This window comes from Mobula birostris, chromosome 10 (genome assembly GCF_030028105.1).
Source record: "Mobula birostris isolate sMobBir1 chromosome 10, sMobBir1.hap1, whole genome shotgun sequence".
NCBI classification, from domain to species: Eukaryota; Metazoa; Chordata; class Chondrichthyes; order Myliobatiformes; family Myliobatidae; genus Mobula; species Mobula birostris.
Window position 1 is genome coordinate 74,971,021 of NC_092379.1, and position 20,081 is coordinate 74,991,101.

At 41.3% G+C, this 20,081-nt stretch overlaps 1 protein-coding gene across 1 annotated transcript in view; it reads left to right on the top strand.

Annotated features, from left to right (window-relative positions):
- The first annotated feature begins 802 nt into the window (after window positions 1-802).
- LOC140204538 (5-hydroxytryptamine receptor 2A-like) overlaps window positions 803-20,081 on the top strand; it is an 81,400-nt gene continuing 62,121 nt past the window's right edge. Inside the window, exon 1 of the mRNA XM_072271246.1 lies at window positions 803-899. The gene's annotated coding sequence lies outside the window, so the exon portion shown is untranslated. The remainder of the gene's footprint in view (window positions 900-20,081) is intronic.

A 20,081-nucleotide genomic window follows, 5' to 3' on the forward strand; every position in this document is an offset into this window, starting at 1 on the left:
ACAGAGCTGAAATATTAACTCCATTTCTCTTTCCACACTCCTTATCTGCTGAACGTTTTCGCCATGCTTGGCTTTGATTTCATATTTTGAGAATCTGCTGTTACTGTTTTATTTTCACATTACATTGGCCCTGTTTGCTTCTCTCCATTGGGAAAAGCAACAGCAACTATTTTCCAGCTCAAAGTCAACTTCTTTCTCACACTTTCACTGTCCTTGAACTTCAACTTTGCTAAACATATCACATGCTTTTGATATTTTATCCAGCTGCAGTACTTCCAGTTATAATTTGTTTTCAATAAATACAAATACTTAATGAATGCTTTCTTCCGGCAATTATATAAACTGAAAGTAACTAAGTTAAATCTCTAGGGAGCTCATTGTGTTCATTAAGAAAACAATGTACTCAAATTAATAGTGATATACAAAAACCCATTAGGGTTTTCTGGTCCTTTTGCTCTAAACTATTGTTTTGAAACTTGCATTCATCTTAAAACCTGTTACTCTGAATAACAGCGTGTGTGCCCGTTCCAAATGATATCGTATGCCTAACTAGGGGCTGTGCATAATCCAGATTTGATGGAGACAGCCGTGAGAAGCGCAGAGGAACATCTGGAGTAAATTCTGAAATGCTTGCTTGGCTGCCGCTGCTGCTGTGCGATCGAGAATCTCCGGAGACGAAGGCCCCAAATCCTCGGCTTTGCGTATCGCCTGTGGCCAGGGCCAGGCTTGAAACATCCGGCAGAGATGGTGCTCAGTGCTTGGTGTTGAATAGGTGGTTGGAGTTTTTCGGATGGATTCGGAGTCGGACTGTGGTCGGATGCTTTCAGGATGCAGCACCGGCAAGTTGGCGGCGCTGGAGGTTTACCGTCTGCGTGAGGTGATGGGACTTTCGAGAGACTGTAAGACTTTTACTGTGTCATGGTCTGTTCTTATCAAATTACTGTATTGCTTTGCACTGTTGTAACCATATGCTATAATTATGTGGTTTTTGTTAGTTTTTAAGTCGGTTTGTCTTGTGTTTTTCGTGATACCATTCTGGAAAAACATTTTATCATTTCTTGATGCATGCTTTACTATATGACAATAAAAGGGGACTGTGTGTCCTCATAATCATAACAGAAATAGCAATGGATTGGTGTGATGTGCTCTTAGTTGCTCATTACGGACATCAGTAGCTATTGGTTGAAACTGATACCCTTTGGTTTGTGCTAGTATAGACTGAAAGGGCATTGCATGAATCATAATGCTATCAATACACACCAAATGCAAGGGAAAGATTAATACATTAACTTGAACAGTGAACAGAAACACCCAGTCTAATTTTACTGACTAAAGCTACTACACCTGGAAGTGACTGCCAGTGTGATTCCAGCTGAAGTTAACCCAATTACCAATTTCCTCAATCAGGTTCAAAGTTCAAAGTTCAATGTAAGTTTATTACCTAAGTAGATATATACATTTTCTTGTGGGCTTAGATAGTAAATACACAAAACAGGGTAGATTCAATGAAAGACTGTACCCAATGGGATGGACAAACAACCAATGTGCAAAAGACAACAAACTGTACCAATACAAAAGAAAAAAAATAATATATGAATAAGCAATAACAAGAACACGATATGAAGAGTCCTTGAAAGTGAGTCCATAGGTTGTGGGAATAGTTCAGTGATGGGGCAAGTGAAGTTATGTCCTGTGTTTCAAGAGCCTGATGACTGAGGGCTAATAAACTGTTCATGAACCAGCTGGTGTGGGTCCTGAGGCTCTTCTTCCTGTTGGCAACAGTGAGAAGAGAGCATGGCCCAGGTGGATGCTGCTTTCTTGTGACAGTGCTCTGTATAGATGTGCTCAATGGTCTGTCAAGCTTTGCCCATAATGGACTGGGCCATATTCATGACTATTTGTAGGCTTCTCCATTTAAGGGCATTGCTGCTTCCATACCAGGCCATGATGCAATCTCTCTACCATGCATCTATAGAAGTTTATCGAAGTTATTAGATGTTATTCTCAACCCTTGCAAACTTCTAAGGAAGTAAAGGTGCTGCCGTGCTTTCTTTGTAATAGCACTTATGTGCTGGGCCTAGGGCAGATCCTCTGAAATGATAACACTGAGGAATTTAAATTTGCTGACCCTCTCCACCTCTGATCCCCCAGTGTGAAATGGCTCACGGACCTCCAGTTTGATAAGCAGTTCCTTGATCTTGCTGACGTTGGGTTGAGGTTGAGGTTGTTGTGGCAGATTTTCAATCTGCCTCCTATATGCTGCCACCACTTTTGATTTAGCCAACAACAGTAGTGGCACCAGTAAACTTAAATATGACATTGAAGCTGCGCTTAGACCTCAGGGTCAAAAGTATAAAATGAGTAGAGCAGGAGGCTAAGCGCACAGCCTCAAGGTACACCTGTGCTGATGGAGATTGTGGAAGTAAATCGAGAATCAAATTGAAAAAGGAGGTATTGAGGCCTAGGTCTTGAAACTTATTGATTAGTTTTGAGGGAATGATAGCTTTTGAATGCCGAGCTGTAGTTAATAAAGTGCATCCTGATGTATGCATTGTTGATGTCCAGACGTTAGAGGGTTGAATGAGGAACCAATGAAATGGCATCTGCTGTAGACCCGTTGTGATGGAAGGCAAATTGGAACAGATCTGAGTCACTCCCTTCCAGGAGACTATACAATACTGTGCAACAGTTTTAGGCAGATATACAGCACTTTTAAAAAGAACTAACCGCCCTCGCATGGAAGTTTTAATGTTGTATTGTTTTATAATATTGAATCATGGTGGATTTAATTTGGCTTTTTTGGCACTGATCAACAGAAAAAGACTCATGTCAAAGTAAAAACAGATCTCTACAATGTGATGTAAATTAATTAATTAATTGCATCGGTAGTCACCTTTTAATATGAAAAACCAAATCATCATTGGTAGAGCCATTTAGTTGAAGATGAGAAGTCAGGGTAAGAAAGTGGTGAAGGGGAGGAAGAAGTACACAGTGGTGGCCCCACCCTCTCCTTCACCAATCCCCATTCCCATTTCCCTCTCACCTTATCTACTTAACCAGCTCATCACCTGCCTCTCCTGCTTCTCTTCCTTCCCTTTCTTTCTACCCTCTCCTATCAGATTCTCCCTTCTTCATTCCTTTCCCTCTTTCACTCTTTCACCTGTCAACTACCCTGCTCTTTACTTCACCCATCCTCCTCTCTCAGTTTCACCTATCACCTACCACCAAGTACTTCTTACTCCACTTCCCCCTCACCTACTTACTTTGACTTTTCGTGCAATATATTAATGATCTGAATGACAGAATTGATGTTTTTGTGGCCATGTTCACAGATGATACAAAGATAGGTAGGGGGTAGGTAGTGCTGGGGAAGCAGAGAGACTGAAGAAGGATTTGAACAGACTAGGAGAAGGGAAAAAGAATTAGCCATGTAAGGAAGTGTACAGTAATGCAGATTAGTAGAAGGGAAAAAGGCACAAACCATTTTCTAAATGGGGAAAATATTCAGAAGTCAGAGGTGCAAAGGGACATGCATTGAGCAAAGCTGTAATGCTAAGATTTTATAAGGCATTGGTCAGACTGCCTTCGGAGTATTCTGAGCAATCTTAGGCCCAATATAAGACCAAAAGATATAGGAGTAGAATTAGGCCATTCGGCCCATCAAGCCTGCTCCACCATTTCATCATAGCTTATCCAATTTTCCTCTCAGCCCCAATTTCCTGCTTTCTTCCCATATCCTTTCCTGCCCCGACCAATCAAGAATCTATCAACCTCTGCCTTAAATATATGTTAAAACTTGGCCTCCACAGCTGCCTGTGGCAATGAATTCCACAGATTCACAGATGAAGCCACCTCTGGCTAAAGAAATTCCTCCTCATCTCCATTCTAAAAGCACACCCCTCTGTTCTGAGGCTGTATCCTCTGGTCTTAGACTCTTCCACCATAGGACACCTCTCTGTATCCACTCTATCAAGACCTTTCACTATTTGATAGGTTTCAATGAGGTCACCCTTCAGTCTTCTGAATTCTAGTGAATACAGGCCCAGAGCCATTCATATGACAAGACATTGGATCCTGGAGTCATTGTCATGAACTCCCTTTGAACCCTCTCAAGTTTCAGCACATCCTTTCTAAAATAAGTGTTGCAAAATTACCCACAGTACTCCAAGTGAAGCTCCACAAGTGCTTTATGAATTGTTAACATCACATCACTGTTTTTAAATTCTGTTCCTCCTGAAACGAATACTAACATTGCATTTGCCTTCCTCACCACAGACTCAGCTGGCAAGTTAACAAGCACTCCCAAGTGTTTTGTATTTTCTCTCCATTTCTTCTACCAAACAGCAGGACCGTATGGTTCCTGACACGGTATTCCATCTGCCATTTCTTTGCCCATTCTTCTAATCTGTCTATGTCCTTCTGTAGCTTCTCTACTTCCTAGAAACTGCCTACCCTCCACCTTTCATGTCATCTGCAAACTTTGCAACAAAGCCACCAATTTATTGACATAGAACGTAAAAAGAATCGGTCTCATCACAGACCCCTGTCAAATACCACTAGTTTCCGATAGCTAACCAGAAAAGGCTCTTTTCATTCTCACTCTTTGCCACCTGCCAATCAACCACTGCTCTTTCCATGCTAGAATTTTTCCTGTAAAACCAGGGGCTCATAGCTTGTTCAGCAGCTTCATGTGTGGCACCTTGTCAAAGGCCTTCTGAAAATCCAAGTACACCCCATCAAATGATTCTCTTTTGTCTATCCAGCTTATTATTTCTTCAAAGAATTCCAACAGATTTGTAAAGCAAGATATTCTCTTGAGGAAACCGTGCTGATTACAGCCTATTTTATTATGTGCCTCCAAGTACCCTGAGAGCTCATGCTATCTCTCCAGCATTATTTTCCAGCAGTATGATATCCACTCTCGCCTCTCTTTTATACTTCATGTAGCTGAAGAAACTTATAGTGTCCTGTTTAATATTATTGGCTATCTTGCTTTCGTATTGCATCTTTGCTTTTGTATTGCATCTTTACTTTCTTAAAGACTTTTTTAGTTGCCTTCTATTGGCTTTTAAAAGCTTCTCAATTCTCTAACGTCCCACTAACTTTGGCTCTATTATATGCCTTCGCTTTGGCATTTTATGTCGGCTTTGACTTCTCTTGTTAGCCACAGTTGTGTCATCTTTCCTTTAGAGTACCTCTTCCTCTTTGGGATGTATATATCCTGTGCTTTCCAAATTGCTTCCAGAAATTCCAGCCTTTTCTGCTCTTCCATGATCCCTGCCAGTGTTCCTTTCCTATCAGTTCTGGCCAATTCCTCTCTCATGCCTCTGTAATTCCCTTTATTCCACTGTAATGCTGATTACAGTGGAATAAAGGGACTTTGGCTTCTCCTTCTCAAATTTCAGGGTGAATTCGATCATATAATGATCACTTTCCCCTAAAGGTTCTTTTGCCTTAAGCTCTCTAATTGGTTCTGACTCATTTCACCAGAAGTGTGTAAGAAACTATATGCTGATGTTGAGGAGTTTCTAGAGGAAGCTTATGAGAATGATCCTGGGAATGGAAGGGTTAATGTATTGGAGTTAGGAAGAATGAGGAGTTATCTCATTTGAAACATTCCAAACTTGAAAGGCCTTGGTAGATCAGATGTGGAGAGAATTTTTCCAATAGTGGGAGAGTCTAGGACTGGGGGTGCAGCCTTAAAATAGAAATATATCCCTTTATAACAGAGATGAGGAAATATTTCATTAGCCAGAGTGTGGTGAATCTATGGAATTCATTGCCACATTTTGCTGTGGAGGCCGAGTAAATACTGGGTATATATAAAGTGGAGGTTGATAGTTTGTTAATTAGTAAGGGTGTCAAAGGTTATGAACAGAGAGTAGGAGAGTGGGGTTGAAAAGTAAAGTAAGTCAGACGTGTTCAAATGGCAGAACAAACTTAATGGTCTGAATGGTTTAGTTCTGCTCTTATCTCTTATGGTCTTGTGGAACCTGCAAAGTTATCCACCACAGAGGTAGCTGAAATCATCATTAAATATATTCTGGAAGGAAATGGAGAAAATTGTTAATATTAAAGAGAACAAAGATGTGTGAAAAATTCAGGAACAAGGTACTGAAGTGAGCAATCAACCAACTAAATGACAGAATAGGTCTGAAGGGCTAACTGGCCAACTCATGCCACAGTTTTGAATGTTTCTATGTTTCTAAGCCCTTTCTGCAACTTATTAAGATCATAGAACCACACAGCATGGTACAGGCACTTTGCCCATAGTTTTCTACTGACCTTTTAAACCTACTCCAGGATCCTCCTATGTGGTCCTCCATTTTCTTCGTGGCTGATAAATGACTAACTCCAAAAACACGCATCTTTCTTGTTCCATTTCTAACTTTGATAAACAAAGTTCTTATAGTTCTTATCAAGGATTGGCCTGGAGACAGCCGATATTTTGGAAGTGAGTTCCAGCATTCTGTTGCAAGTGCAGATGTTTCCTTCCTTCACTTCTAAACATATTTTAAACTGTATACAGTCCTAGGTTCCTCCATAAGCAGAAACAATATGTCCAAGCATACAAATTAGGAGCTGGTGTAGGCAGCTTGGCCACTTGAGCCTACTCAATCAGTTAGTAAGATCATGGTTGACCTGATTCCTGACTACCCAGAGTAAATCTTTGCCACCTTGCTTATCAAGAATCTATCTATCTTTGTCATAAAGATATGTGAATACTCCACTACTTCCACCCTCACTATCTTCTGAGAATATTTCCAAAAGAAATACTTCTCTAAAAGAAAATGATTTGCTTAAATCGGAAACCCAGCAATTATAAAATTCAGATTTTTCCAAGAGTAAACAATTTCTCTACAACCGCTATCTAAATCTTATATACTTCAATTGACCCTTTATTCCTCTAATTTCCACAGAAGTGTTTCTAACTGTCCAAATGTTCCCCCCAGGATAACCCAACATTCCAAGAATTAGATTACTAAATCCTTTCTGAAATGCTGCCAATGTATTAACATATTTCTTTTGTTAATGAGACTGTTGTGTATTTAATACATCAGAAATATTTGAGTAATCTCGTATTGGTTGATTACACAAGTAACTGGTTCATACATACTGAACTAATTCAATAATATCTTGAACCAAATGAAATATCCAATGAGAAACAAGTACCAATTTTACTGAGTGCAAAGGGTTTAAAGGCATACCATCTGCTTGAAGTAATGCAGGAGTGGACTAGGTTAAGGCTGGGGCATTGTGCGTTAAACAAAACCTTGAAAATGATAGGGAAACACCAGACAGGATTGTGTGAGGAATGTCAGGAAGAGGAGTCAGTAGAACATGTAGTTCTGAGTTGCAGGAAGTATGGGATACAGAGAGAGATGATGAGAAATAAATTAAGGGAGTTGGGGATGCAGGAATTCACATTAAAAGGGTTGCTGGGCATGGGTGAGAGAGCACAAGTCCGAGTATTTTTAGCATTTTTAAGGGGTACAGGGGTTTTTTATAGAATATGATGAATAAACAGGAATAGGATACTAGGATGGTCAAAGATGGGAGGGTGAAGTGTAGGTTTGTGTGTGTGTGTGTGTGTGTGTGTGTGTGTGTGTGTGTGTGTGTGTGAGATTGGGTGAAGGGATTTAGAATGTATGTCTAATGCACATTCTGGAGCAGAGGGTGGCGGTAATGCACCATTAAGGTGGGTGCCAACCGCCGTAAAACAAGATACAGACAGAAGTAATGCAGGAGCATTTAGAACTGAAACTATTGTTTATTCAGAATAATTTAAGTTTCATAAGCAGAATCAAAAAGAAGGGGATCCATTTCAACATATGTGGCTGAGTTGAAGAGAATGTCTGAGCAGTGTCAGTACAGTAATGTACTTAGTACTGCACTGAGAGATGGTTTAGTTTGTGGAATCTTACTAGGAGACAATCAAAAATGGCTCCTAACTGAAGAACAACTTATTGAAAAGAGCAGTTGAAATCGCTATTTCAATGGAAGCCACAGACAGAGACACAGTTGAGTTGCAGTCAGAAATGAAAGTGAACATGAACAGAATTGCAGCTTTGAAACAGAAACTGGCCTGGCCGAACAAATTGTGGCAGGAGATCACAATCATCAAACCTGCTGAGGCCTCCGTCGGTCAGAGCTGACCATGGTTACTACGTCCTAGCTGTCTAGGTATGCAAGCCTGGGCAGTACGATATAGAGAGCAAGCTGTTGCCCATGGAGTAAGCTCCTCCTCTCCATGCAACTGATGAATCCAAAAGAACAGCATAAATCGATACAGTTTGGAACCAGCAGCATCGCTGGAGTTGCCAGTCAGCATTGAACTCAATGTAGGTCTGCCTTAGGGTCTCCTGCTCTGGATTTTTCCCTCAGGGTTTACTCATGAAGCCTTCTCCATGAGTGGGTATAGCTGCAAGGCAGTGGAGGTTTGAGATCGGAGTTTTCCTTCTCCTAGATGAACTGCCAACCACGGCTGACAAGCCCCATATGCTTGAAGCAACTGGTTTTAAGGCATCTTTGCCCCTCCTACTGTAAGTAAAAACAGATCCACCAGGCTTAGTAGCTAAGCCCCACATGAAGGCCAGGAGCTGGATTTGGTTGTCAAAGGCTACTTGAGGTGCATGCCATTGGGAGAATTTAATAGGTGTTGGGAACTTGTCCCTATTATCACTCCTAGCTATAACAACCTTAAGGAACAGATGCAGGTACATCAGACCAATGCAGGTTTAAAGGCAAAACTTGTAGAATATGCAACAAAGTAGGGCACATAAAAAGAGTTTGTCAGGCAGGCAAAAATAAATGGACTGCACAAAGAAGAGAAGAAGATATGAAGTCAAGTTGCAGTTTCAAAAAGAGCACTAATCTTCCTGCTATGGATGAAAAATCTGATAATGATAAAAGTGGTACAGGACCATGTAGCCTTGAGATTTATAATGTGAAAATTAACAATAGTCAAGCAATATGGTATACACCATTGATTAATTAAAATGGAATTGGACACTGGTTCAGCTGTTTCAGTCATTTCACAAAATGAGTTTGAGTGGCATTTCCAAGATACCAAATCGAAGCCTGCAGATATCCAACTAGGAATTTACACTGGAGAAAAGATAACCCTTCTGGGAATTAAATCTATAATGGTGAAATGAAACAACCAATAAGCCACGTTGGGCTTGTATGTGGTAAAAACAGAAGGACAAGTATTGTGAGAATGTGAATGACTGAGACAACTACAACTTAATTGGAGATCCATCCACCACTTGCATGCCACATCTCCTGCAATGAAGCCATATGAAAGTAAATTAAGAAAGATACTGAATGATGCCACAAAAATGTTCAATGATGGCATTGGAAAACTCAAACATATCAAGGGTGAAACAATGTTAAATGAAAATGCTGCCCACAAAGCTTGTTTGGTTCCTTATACCATCCGTGATAAAGTTGACAGTAAACTAGATCGCATGATGTGCAGAGCTGTCAGAATTACTTCCAGCAAAGTCAGAGTCAACTCCCACAACCATCACAGAGGAGGCCCCAGTACCTGACGTTGTTTCACAGCCACACGGCTCACCTGCTAAGCAGAGTGAGCCTGTTGCCAGGAAAGGCATTATCACATTAAAGTAAGAAAGCCTCCACATCAATTAAATCTTTAAGCCTGAATGGGACAATTTAAAATTTACTATGCTGTTGATGTCTGTATATAAAGTGGTATAATATAATATACTGTGTATATAGTTGAGAAGCAGTCCCTGTAGAGTTGAGTTTATAATTAATCAGGGAGGGGTGTTGTGTATTTAGTATTTCAGTTATATTTGAATAATATTGTAAATATTGATTAATTCAGCATTCTTATTTGTTTAAATAATTAATTATGAGTTATATGTATAAATACGTGAATTGCATACATCATCACACTACCACATGATATGTGTGTGCCTCAGTTAAGTAAATACAAAGTTAGACCGGCATTTCCTGTCTCCCATGTCTTCTTTTGAATTAATTTAATGCTTTGAAGTTACAAAACAGAACAGAAACTATTACTGTACATGTGATATCACCTGTGCTCTAATTAAATGAACCTTTACCTCTTTACTTTTATTATCATTTCCCCTCAGCAATAAACAATGATGTTCTGTAAACTTTCCTAGTTACTTGATGTATCTACATTCTAGCCTTATATGAATATGCCTCAGGAAATCCAATTCTCTCTTCAATTCTGAAGATAGAGTCATGGATGTTGTATACATGGATTTTAGTAAGGCGTTTGACAAGGTCCCTCGGAGTAGGCTCATCTAGAGATTGAAGTGCATGGGATACATGGTGACATTACTATTTGTACTATATTGGCATTGGCTTGCCAATAGAAGACAGAGGTTTGTGGCTAATAGCAATTATTCTAGCTGGAGGTCTGTTGCTAGTGGTTGCTTAAATCTATGCTATCTACTTCTTGACTTCCCCAACCCTGGGAGAAAGACTGTGTGTGTTCACCTTATATATATGCTGCTCATTATTTTATATGCTTCTGTAAGATCACTCTTCATTCTCCTGTGCTCCAGGGAATAAAGCCCAAGACTGTTCGACTTCTCCCTAAAACTCAGTCCACCAAGCTAGATATATCAGAACCAGAATCAGGGTTAATATCATCAGCACATCTTCAAATTTGTTGTTCTGCAGCAGCAGTACAATGCAATACAATATAATAAAAACTGTAAATTACAGTACCTATATATATTGTAAATAAGTAGTTAAAAGAGAAAATACAGTATTGAGGTTGTGTTCATGGGTTCAGTAGCCATACAGAAATCTGATGGAAGAGGGGAAGAAGCTATTCCTGAATTGCTGAGTGTGTGCCTTCAGGCTCCTGTACCTCCCCCCTGTTAGTAGCAAGAAGAAGAGGGGATGTTCTGGGTGATAGAGCTCCTTAATGATGGATGCCCCCTTTTAGAGGCATCGCTCCTTGAAGATGTTTTGGAATTTTAGGGAGGCTGGTGCCCATGGTGGAGCTGGCTGAGCACACAACTCTCTGCAGCTTATTTTGATCCTGTGCAGTGCCAACCCCCGCCACCCCCCATACCTGATGGTGATGCAGCCAGTTTGAATGCTCTCCACAATACACCCGTAGAAATTTGTGAGTGTCTTTGGTAACAAATCAAATCTCCTCAAACTCCTAATGAAATACTGTATGGCCACTGTTATGCCTTCTTTGTAACTGCATCAATATGCAAAGCCCAGGATAGATCCTGAGAAATTTGAAATTGCCCACCCTTTTCACTATTGATCCCTCAATGAGGACTGATGTGTGTGCCCTCATAGTACTTTTTCTGAACTCCACAATATCTTAATCGCAATATCTGAAGTCTCGGCAATATCTTAATAAATCTTTTTTTCTGAACTCTTTCCAACCTGGATTGCATCTTTCCTATTGAACACATATACCAAATGCAGCCTCACCAACAACAACATAATGGTCCCACTTCTGTATTCAATGCCCTGAATGATGAAGGCCAGCATGCGAAAAGCCTTTTCACCCCACTGTCTACCTATGACACCACTTTCAGGGAGCTATGTGCTTCTATTCCCAAGTCTTTTTATAACAGTCCCCGGGATCCTACTATTCATTGTTAAAATCCCACCCTAAAAGAAGGGTTAGATTGATCTGAGCATAGGCTTGGCTTTGGAATTGGCTCATGCAGACCAGGAATTATTTGCCATTTCCACTCTTGATCACTAAGCAGAAACATGAACAGGATATGTAATGTGCCTGGGACAGAGAGGCGGACAGGAATATATTATTGTGGACACTACCCAGCCAGAAAACTGGCCTTTCTGAAAGTCCCCTTCCAGAAAGTGCCTTAGAGCTATCGAAACAAGAAATTCACACCATCTTAAAAGTCTCTTCCCAGGGGAAGTTCACCTGATCGACCATTTTAGTTAGCCCTCCCCCTCCCTTCTATCTCTTACCCCCCATCTCTGCACTGTGAACACTTCAAACCGTTTTCTGTAATGCTGTTGACATTGTAAATTCATGCTGAAATTTATGTATTAATACGCATTTTATTCCATATCTGGACTTTAACCTGTAACTTTACTTTTCATATAATTCTTTACAATTGTGGAATGTTGTTTTCCGATGCCCTGACAAAACACACAGCAGCAAATTCCTAATATGTATATAGGGTACAGTATAGGGGGAAGAAAGTTGAATAAACTATGGTGCAGTCATCAGTCAGGAGACCACTGGTGTGACCTTCCATGGAGGAAAGCACAGCTGATGTTTTGGATCGGGACCCCTCGTCCAGAGATTTTGGCTCGGTCACCCCCTCCCTCGCCCCGCCCTGCAGACAAACATGGTACCAGCAGTCACCAACTGAGGCTGTCTGTAAGCAACCGGCTGAGGTATGAAAAAGGACTTCCTGTGGACCAAGGGGCGAAGAAGGCAGTGAATGGAAATCTTTCAAATATTCAAAAGGAGAGTCTGTAATGTCCAAAATAAATATGTATAAGTGGTTTTGTAGGCAGGCTAGCCAAAATCGTTGCCCCAATGATTTTAGGAATGAGGCGAGGGTATTTTTTTGAAAACTTGTAGCAAGTAGGACCGGTCACCTGATACACCTAGTTGCCTCTGTTTGTTTGTTCTGTGTCAGTCTTGGCTGAGTAGTAAAAAATGGCAAGGGTGAAAAGACACTAATAGCAGTGATATACAGGCCTCCAAACAGCAGCCGGGATGTGGACTACAAGTTACAGCTGGAAATGGAAAAAGCGTGTCAGAAGGAAAATGTCAAGATAATTATGGGGGATTTTAATATGAGAGTGGATTGGGAAGGTCAGGAAAGTACTGGATCTCAGGAGAGGGAATTTGTAGAATGCTTACGGGAAGGCTTTTTGGAGCAGCTTGTCCATAAGCCCACCAGGGGATGGGCTGTTTTGGATTGGGTGCTGTGTAATGAACCTGAGGCGATTAGGGAGCTGGAGGTAATGGAATCCCCTGGAAGTAGTGATCATAATATGATAGAGTTCAGTTTCAAATTTGAAAAGGAGAAGCTGGTATCAGGTGTATCGATATTTCAGTGGAACAAAGGCAATTACAGTGGTATGAGAGAAGAACTGGCCCAAGTCGATTGGAAAAGTAAGCTAGATGGAGGAATGGTAGACCAGAATTGGATGAAATTCCTACAAGAAATTAGGAAAGTGCATGGAAAAATATATTCCAAGAAGAAAGAAAATCATGAGTGGAAAAATGGCACAAATGTGTCTAACGAGAGAAGTTAAGGCTAAAATAAAAGCAAAAGAGACGGCATACAAGGAAGCAAAAATTAGTGGGAAAACTGAGGACTGGACGACTTTTAAAAACTTACAGAAGGAAACTCAGAAAGTCATTAGGAAAGAAAAGATGAATTATGAAAGGAAGTTGGCAATTAACATAAAAAAGGATACTAAGAGTTTTTTTTAAATTTATGAAGAGTAAAAGAGTGATATAGGACCGATTGAGAATGATGCTGGAGAAATTATAATGGGTAACAAAGAGATGGCAGAGGAACTAAATGAGTATTTTGCATCAGTCTTCACAGTGGAAGACATTAGCAACATACCTGATAGCCAGAGGTCTCAGGGAATAGAATTAGGTACAGTCAAGATTACTAGAGAGAAAGTGCTTGGGAAGCTAAATGGACTAAGAATAGATTCGCCGCCCAGACCCGATGAGGTGCACCCACAGGTTCTGAAGGAGGTGGCTTTGGAGATTTTGGAGGCATTGGAAATGATCTTCCAGGAATCAATAGACTCTGGCATGGTTCCGGAGGACTGGAAAGTTGCAAATGTAGTTCTGCTGTTTAAGAAAGGAGGGAGGCAGCAAAAAAAAAATTACAGACCTATTAGTCTGACATCGGTGGTTGGAAAGTTATTGGAGTCGATCCTCAAGGACGAGGTGCATGACAAGATAGGCTCAAGCCAGCAAGGTTTCATGAAGGGAAGATCCTGCCTCACCAACCTATTGGAATTTTTTGAGGTAATCTCAAATAAGATTGCAAGGGAGAGGCTGTGGATGTTGTGTATTTGGATTTTCAAAAGACCTTCAATAAAGTGCCGCATAAGAAGCTGCTTAATAAAATGAGAGACCATGGAATTACAGGAAAGATATTGGAATGGATGGAGCATTGGCTGATAGGCAGAAAGCAAAGGTGGGAATAAAGGGATCCTAATCTGATTGGTTGCTGGTTACTAGTGGTGTTCCGCAGGGGTTGGTGTTGGGGCCGCTTCTTTTTACAATGTATATCAATGATTTAGATTATGGATTAAATGGCTTTGTGACTAAATTTGTGGATGACACCAAGACAGGAGGAGGAGCAGGAAGTGTTGAAGAAACGGAAAGGTTACAGAGAGACTTGGTCAGTTTAGGAGAGTTGGCAAAGAAATGGCAGATGAGATACAATGTTGAGAAATGTACGGTTGTACATTTTGGAAGAAAAAATAATCAGGCAGATTATTATTTGGATAGGGATAAAATTCAAAAATTGGAGGTGCAAAGGGACTTGGGGGTCCTCGTGCAGGATACCCTAAAGGTTAACCACCAAGTTGGATCGGCAGTAAGAAAAGTGAATACTATGTTGGCATTCATTTCAAGAGGAATAGTGTATAAGAGTAAGGATGTGTTAATGAGGCTCTATGGGGCACTGGTGAGACCTCATTTGGAATACTGTGTGCAGTTTTGGGCCCCTATCTTAGAAGGGATGTACTGATGTTGGAGAGAGTTCAGAGAAGATTTACGAGGATGATTCCTGGAATGCAGGGGCTAACATATGAGGAGCGTTTGTCGGCTCTTGGACTGTATTCATTACAGTATAGAAGAATGAGAGGGGATCTCATAGAAACATTTTGAATGTTGAAAGGTTTGGACAGAGTAGATGTGGAAAGGCTGTTTCCCCTAGTGAGTAAGTCCAGGACAAGAGGCCACAGTCTTGGAATTAGAGGGGACCCATTTGAAACAGAGACGAGGAGAAATTTTTTTAGCTAGAGGGTAGTGGATCTATGGAATTCATTGCCACATACAGCTGTGGAGACCTGATCATTGAGGGTGTTTAAGGAGGAGATTGACAGGTATCTAATTAGTCAGGGTATCAAGGGATATGGGGAAAAAGCCGGAAATTGGAACTAGATGGGAGAATAGTTTAGCTCATGGTGGAGTGGTGGAGCAGACTCAATTGGCAGAACGGCCTACTTCTGCTCCTTTGTCTTGTGATCTTGTGGTCTTGTGAAGGGTTCATATCCTATACCAGAGACTAAAACACCCAGCAGTGTGCTGAGGCACTGTTACATGTTTTATTTATTTATTGAGACGCAGGCAAGAGTGCCATCCAACAATCCCACCTCCCTCAATTTAATCCTAGCCTAGCCATGGGACAATTTCCCACCCATCGGTACGTCTTTGGACTGTGGGAGGAAACCGGAGCATCTGGAGGACACCTAAGCCATGCTGCCTAACAATCTTGATTTAATCCTAGCCTAATCATGGGACAATTTTCAATGACCAATTAACCCACCAACCGGTGCATCGTTGGGCTGTGGGAGGAAAATGGAGAACACGGTCAGAGGATACAAACATACAAACTCCTTGCAGGCAGCAGCGGGAACCGAACCCCGGTCGCTGGTAGTTAGCATATCGTGCTAACCGTTTGGCTACCACGCCGCGCACGGTGATGCTTTCAGATATCAGGCCAATGAGAACAATCTCTCTGCACACAACCTTTCTAATTCTTTGGCCATTAAAGGATTGGAAAGACCCCAGAAGGGTGTGATAAGAAGCTACATCAAATAAACACTATTTATGAAACAGGGTTCGCTTGCTCGGTCTTGTCAGATTCCCCAACTGCCTTTGTTTGTGAAACCCACTTCAAGGCACATTCCAACAGCATGACCGAAGCATTAAAGAGCTTTAGCTTTACATTTGAGGCTTATCTCAGTGGATCATTAAAACAGTAGCAGCTGTAAAGCCCTGTTCCCTTTGTAATCTTACAATGCCTCTCAGTACAGCATGTGCTGTAACCATGAGGTAACGCTACAGCTATATAAGACCTTAGTTAGGCCCCAATTGAAGTACTGTGTTAGGTTCTGGTCGCCTCACTACAGGAAGGATGTGGATACTATAGAGAGAGAACAGAGGAGACTTAGAGGGGATGTTGCCTGGATTGGAGGAAGTACCTTGTGAGAATGGTTTGAGCAAACTTGGCCTTTTCTCCTTGGAGCGATGGGTGATCTGATAGATGACAAGAGGCATGAAGCGTTGGGATAGTATTGGAAAATGTGAATGCATACATTGTATTTTCTATGTGTTACAGTATTTACAGTATTTACTCAACAGTATTTCAGTATTTACTCAAATGCACACATTATATTTTCTATATTTACTATGTAACCACTGCTAGCTGAATAGAGGGAATTCACTATTTCGCCATGACTTTTGACCTAATCACTATTAATTCAGGAAGAGAACTAGAATGAAACCAAGTAGAAAGATAACGGTGACGAGTAAGGTAATGAAATATGTGGTAGTATGTCACAACAAGACTAATTAAGAAATAACTGTGGTTAGGGATGAGGAGACACCTGGTCTAAAAAGTAAACTAGGACATAATTAAATTGGGGAGTAAAACAATAGTGGAAGGTCGAGAGCGGATGTATTGATGATATGTGATCACAGGCCGTCTGGATATGATAATGTAGCTAAGATAGGAGATTGCTATAAAAAGTGCTGTGTACAAGCCTCGATGGGCAGTCAGCTACTAGCTTTCTGATTGTCTCAGCTTTGATTTGCAAATTAAAGTTTAAAACGTCTTGAAGGATTTTCTGCGTCTCCTTGTTGCTTGTAAGAAACGAGAAACCACGACAAAATTGGCGTCACGAACAGGATCGGATAGAGACCCGCGAGGAAGGGAATGGCAGATTGGGACGCTTCCCGGTCCCTCGGGGACCCTCATGGGGCTAACAGAATTGAGGGTGCACCCAAAGAAAAAGGTGAGCACTTTTTGCGATAATTCGGACTAAGAATTCTGTTGGTTTTGGGGGGTCTCGGGGACTCAGAAGTGTGAAGCAACTGCCGAAAGGTCTCTCCGATCCAAAGAATCTGGCAGAATCGGGGATAAAAGGAGGCTCAGAGGATTAATCAAGAGCACGGCAGTGGGGGTAAGTACAAGTTAAGTAAGAAAATTCCACATGGTGTTGGTAAGTCCCTGTGGATACCGCTTCGCACGAAACGAAGGTCTGAACAGGCAGGGAAGGAGAATTAAAAATCCTCGTGAATACCGCCTTAAGAAGTGTAAGGGTCTGCATAGGCGAGGTGGGGAGCAAGTTGTTCAGCTTTGAAGAGAATGTATGTGGCTTTAGTAAGATCTGTATTGGATTATGAAAATATAGTATATGGATCAGCAGCTAGGTCTCTTATAAGGAAACTGGATGTGATTCAGGCTCAGGCCTTGAGAGTGTGCAGTGGGGCTTTTAAAACGTCACCAGTGTCAGCCCTACAGGTAGAAATGGGAATAATGCCTTTGGAACTAAGAAGGATGCAACTGATGGCAAACTACTGGGCTAACTTGCAGGGGCACAATGATTCTCACCCTACTAAAGGAGTGTTGCAGGAGTGCTGGGAAAATGGGAGGTTTCAGAGGGATACCTTTAGTTGGGTAGGGAATGATATCGCGAAAGAATGTGGAGTATTTGATCTGAGGATAAGTCCTTCAGTAGTTTATCCGGTCGTAGCTCCATGGAAGCTTGTATGGCCCGACATAGACTGGCATTTGTTAGAGGTAAAAAGGAAAGAAAGATATAAAACAGATTTGGTAAATGCATTTAACTGTCATGTGATGGAAGAGTATAGTGATTATACTCACATTTATATGGATGGTGCGAAGGAACCTGAAGCAGGAGTGACAGGGTTTGGGGTGGTAATACCAGCAAAAGAAATTGGAATCAGCAGAAGAACATCTAATAAGTTAGGGGTGTTTACAGTGGAGATGCTGGCAGTGTTGGTTGCATTGCAATGGGTGCAGAAAGCCAGACAAGCCAAAGCATTGATATGTTCAGATTCATCCTCAGTTCTAGCAAGTTTAAGGTCTTTTCACACAAACAGTCGGCAAGGTGTACTTTATGAAGTCCTCCAGTTAGTTACAAGAATTGCAAATCAGGGAGGTCAGGTAAAATTTCTATGGGTTCCAGCACATGTAGGGGTGAAGGGGAATGGGAGGGTGGATGAGTTGGCAAAGAGGGCGTTAAAGAAAGAAAATGTGGAAATGCACATTAGTATCAGTAAAGCAGAGGTTAAGTGTGTAATCTGGGAAAAAGTCAACCGAATGTGGCAAGAAAGATGGGACAGGGAGGGGAAAGGGAGGCATTTATATCAAATACAAAAGAGTGTTGCAGTTACTAGGGTAGGCAATGGAAACAGAGGAGAGGAAATTGTGTGGACTAGGTTAAGGCTGGGGCATTGTGCATTAAGCAAAACATTGAAAATGATAGGGAAACACCAGACAGGATTGTGTGAGGAATGTCAGGAAGAGGAGTCAGTAGAACATGTAGTTTTGAGTTGCAGGAAGTATGGGATACAGAGAGAGATGATGAGAATTAAATTAAGAGAGTTGGGGATGCAGGAATTCACATTAAAAGGGTTGCTGGGCATGGGTGAGAGAGCACAAGTCCGGGTATTTTTAGCGTTTTTAAGGGGTACAGGGGTTTTTTATAGAATATGACGAATAAACAGGAATAGGATACTAGGATGGTCAAAGATGGGAGGGTGAAGTGTAGGTTTGTGTGTGTGTGTGTGTGTGATTGGGTGAAGGGATTTAGAATGTATGTCTAGTGCACATTCTGGAGCAGAGGGTGGCGGTAATGCACCATTAAGCTGGATGCCAACCACCGTAAAACAAGATACAGACAGACATAGGCGAGGTGTAAAAGGTTCTGTGGATACCGCCCAAAGTAGAGGTCTGCACAGGCAGAACGTAGTAAGAGACAAATATAGTTTGATAGAGAATTCAGACGCTGGTGAGATAAACCATAAGGCTAGGCATAGAAATAGAGTTAGAAAAATAGTACTATTAAATAGGCAAGTAGTGAGATTCTAAAAATACCATAATAGAAAAAGGAAAAAGAGAGCAACATGACAGAGAAAGGAACGGCAGTAGAAATATTGAGCAGAAAATTCCCGGTGTGTCAAGGTAAGATCGTGGAAATTTCAGAAAAATGGGGAAAAAGAACTAAAGAACTGGTCACGAAGTGGCCAAGAGAAGGAACATTTGATGTAAGCTTATGTGAGGAAATGGCAGCGCTAATTAAAAAACACAAACCAAAAGATAAATCTAAGAAAAGAGAAGCAAAAAGGGAACAAGAAATGGAAGTGTTAAAACTCTTTAGGATGGAGGGAGGAAGGTTAAGAAAGACGGGAAGTATATTAATAGTAAGTAAAAAAGACACTGAGAAACGAAACGAGCAGTCTGATAAAGAAAAGGAAAAGCATAACAGGGAGTCGGCTTCGGCTCTATACCCAGACCTGAAAGACGTAGAAAAACCTCTTCCCTATTACAAGAGAAAAACCCTTCAGCAGTGTCCGATGATAACAGGAAGAGTGGATCTAAATGGAGAAATTAAAGTCTGGGATACTGAGGAGGAAAGAAAGAAACACGAAAAGGAACAGGAGAAAAAGGAAATAGAAGAAGAGATCAAAGGGTTACAGGAATTAAAAGCGAAAAGGGATGAAGAGAAATCTTTGTTACATGGACACGGAGCTGAGCAGGCTAGAGCAGAAGGTAACTTGTCGGGAGAGCAAGAGTTAAGTAGCGAAGGAGAGGGTACGAGAGAGTGTAGGCAGAGGATAGGAGACAGGAGCCTTGAAGGGGAAAAAGAGAGAGTGAAAAGGCAGATATTAGAAACAGAGGGAGAGATTAGGGAATTACAGCAGAGACTGAATTTCCAAGGGGAGTTTGAGGATTTCGCATGGGCCCAAGCAAATGCTAGCTCAAGGCAGAAAGAAAGAACTCCACGAGGAGGCCAAGGGAGAAAGGAAACCCCAGAAAGAATCATGTGGCAGC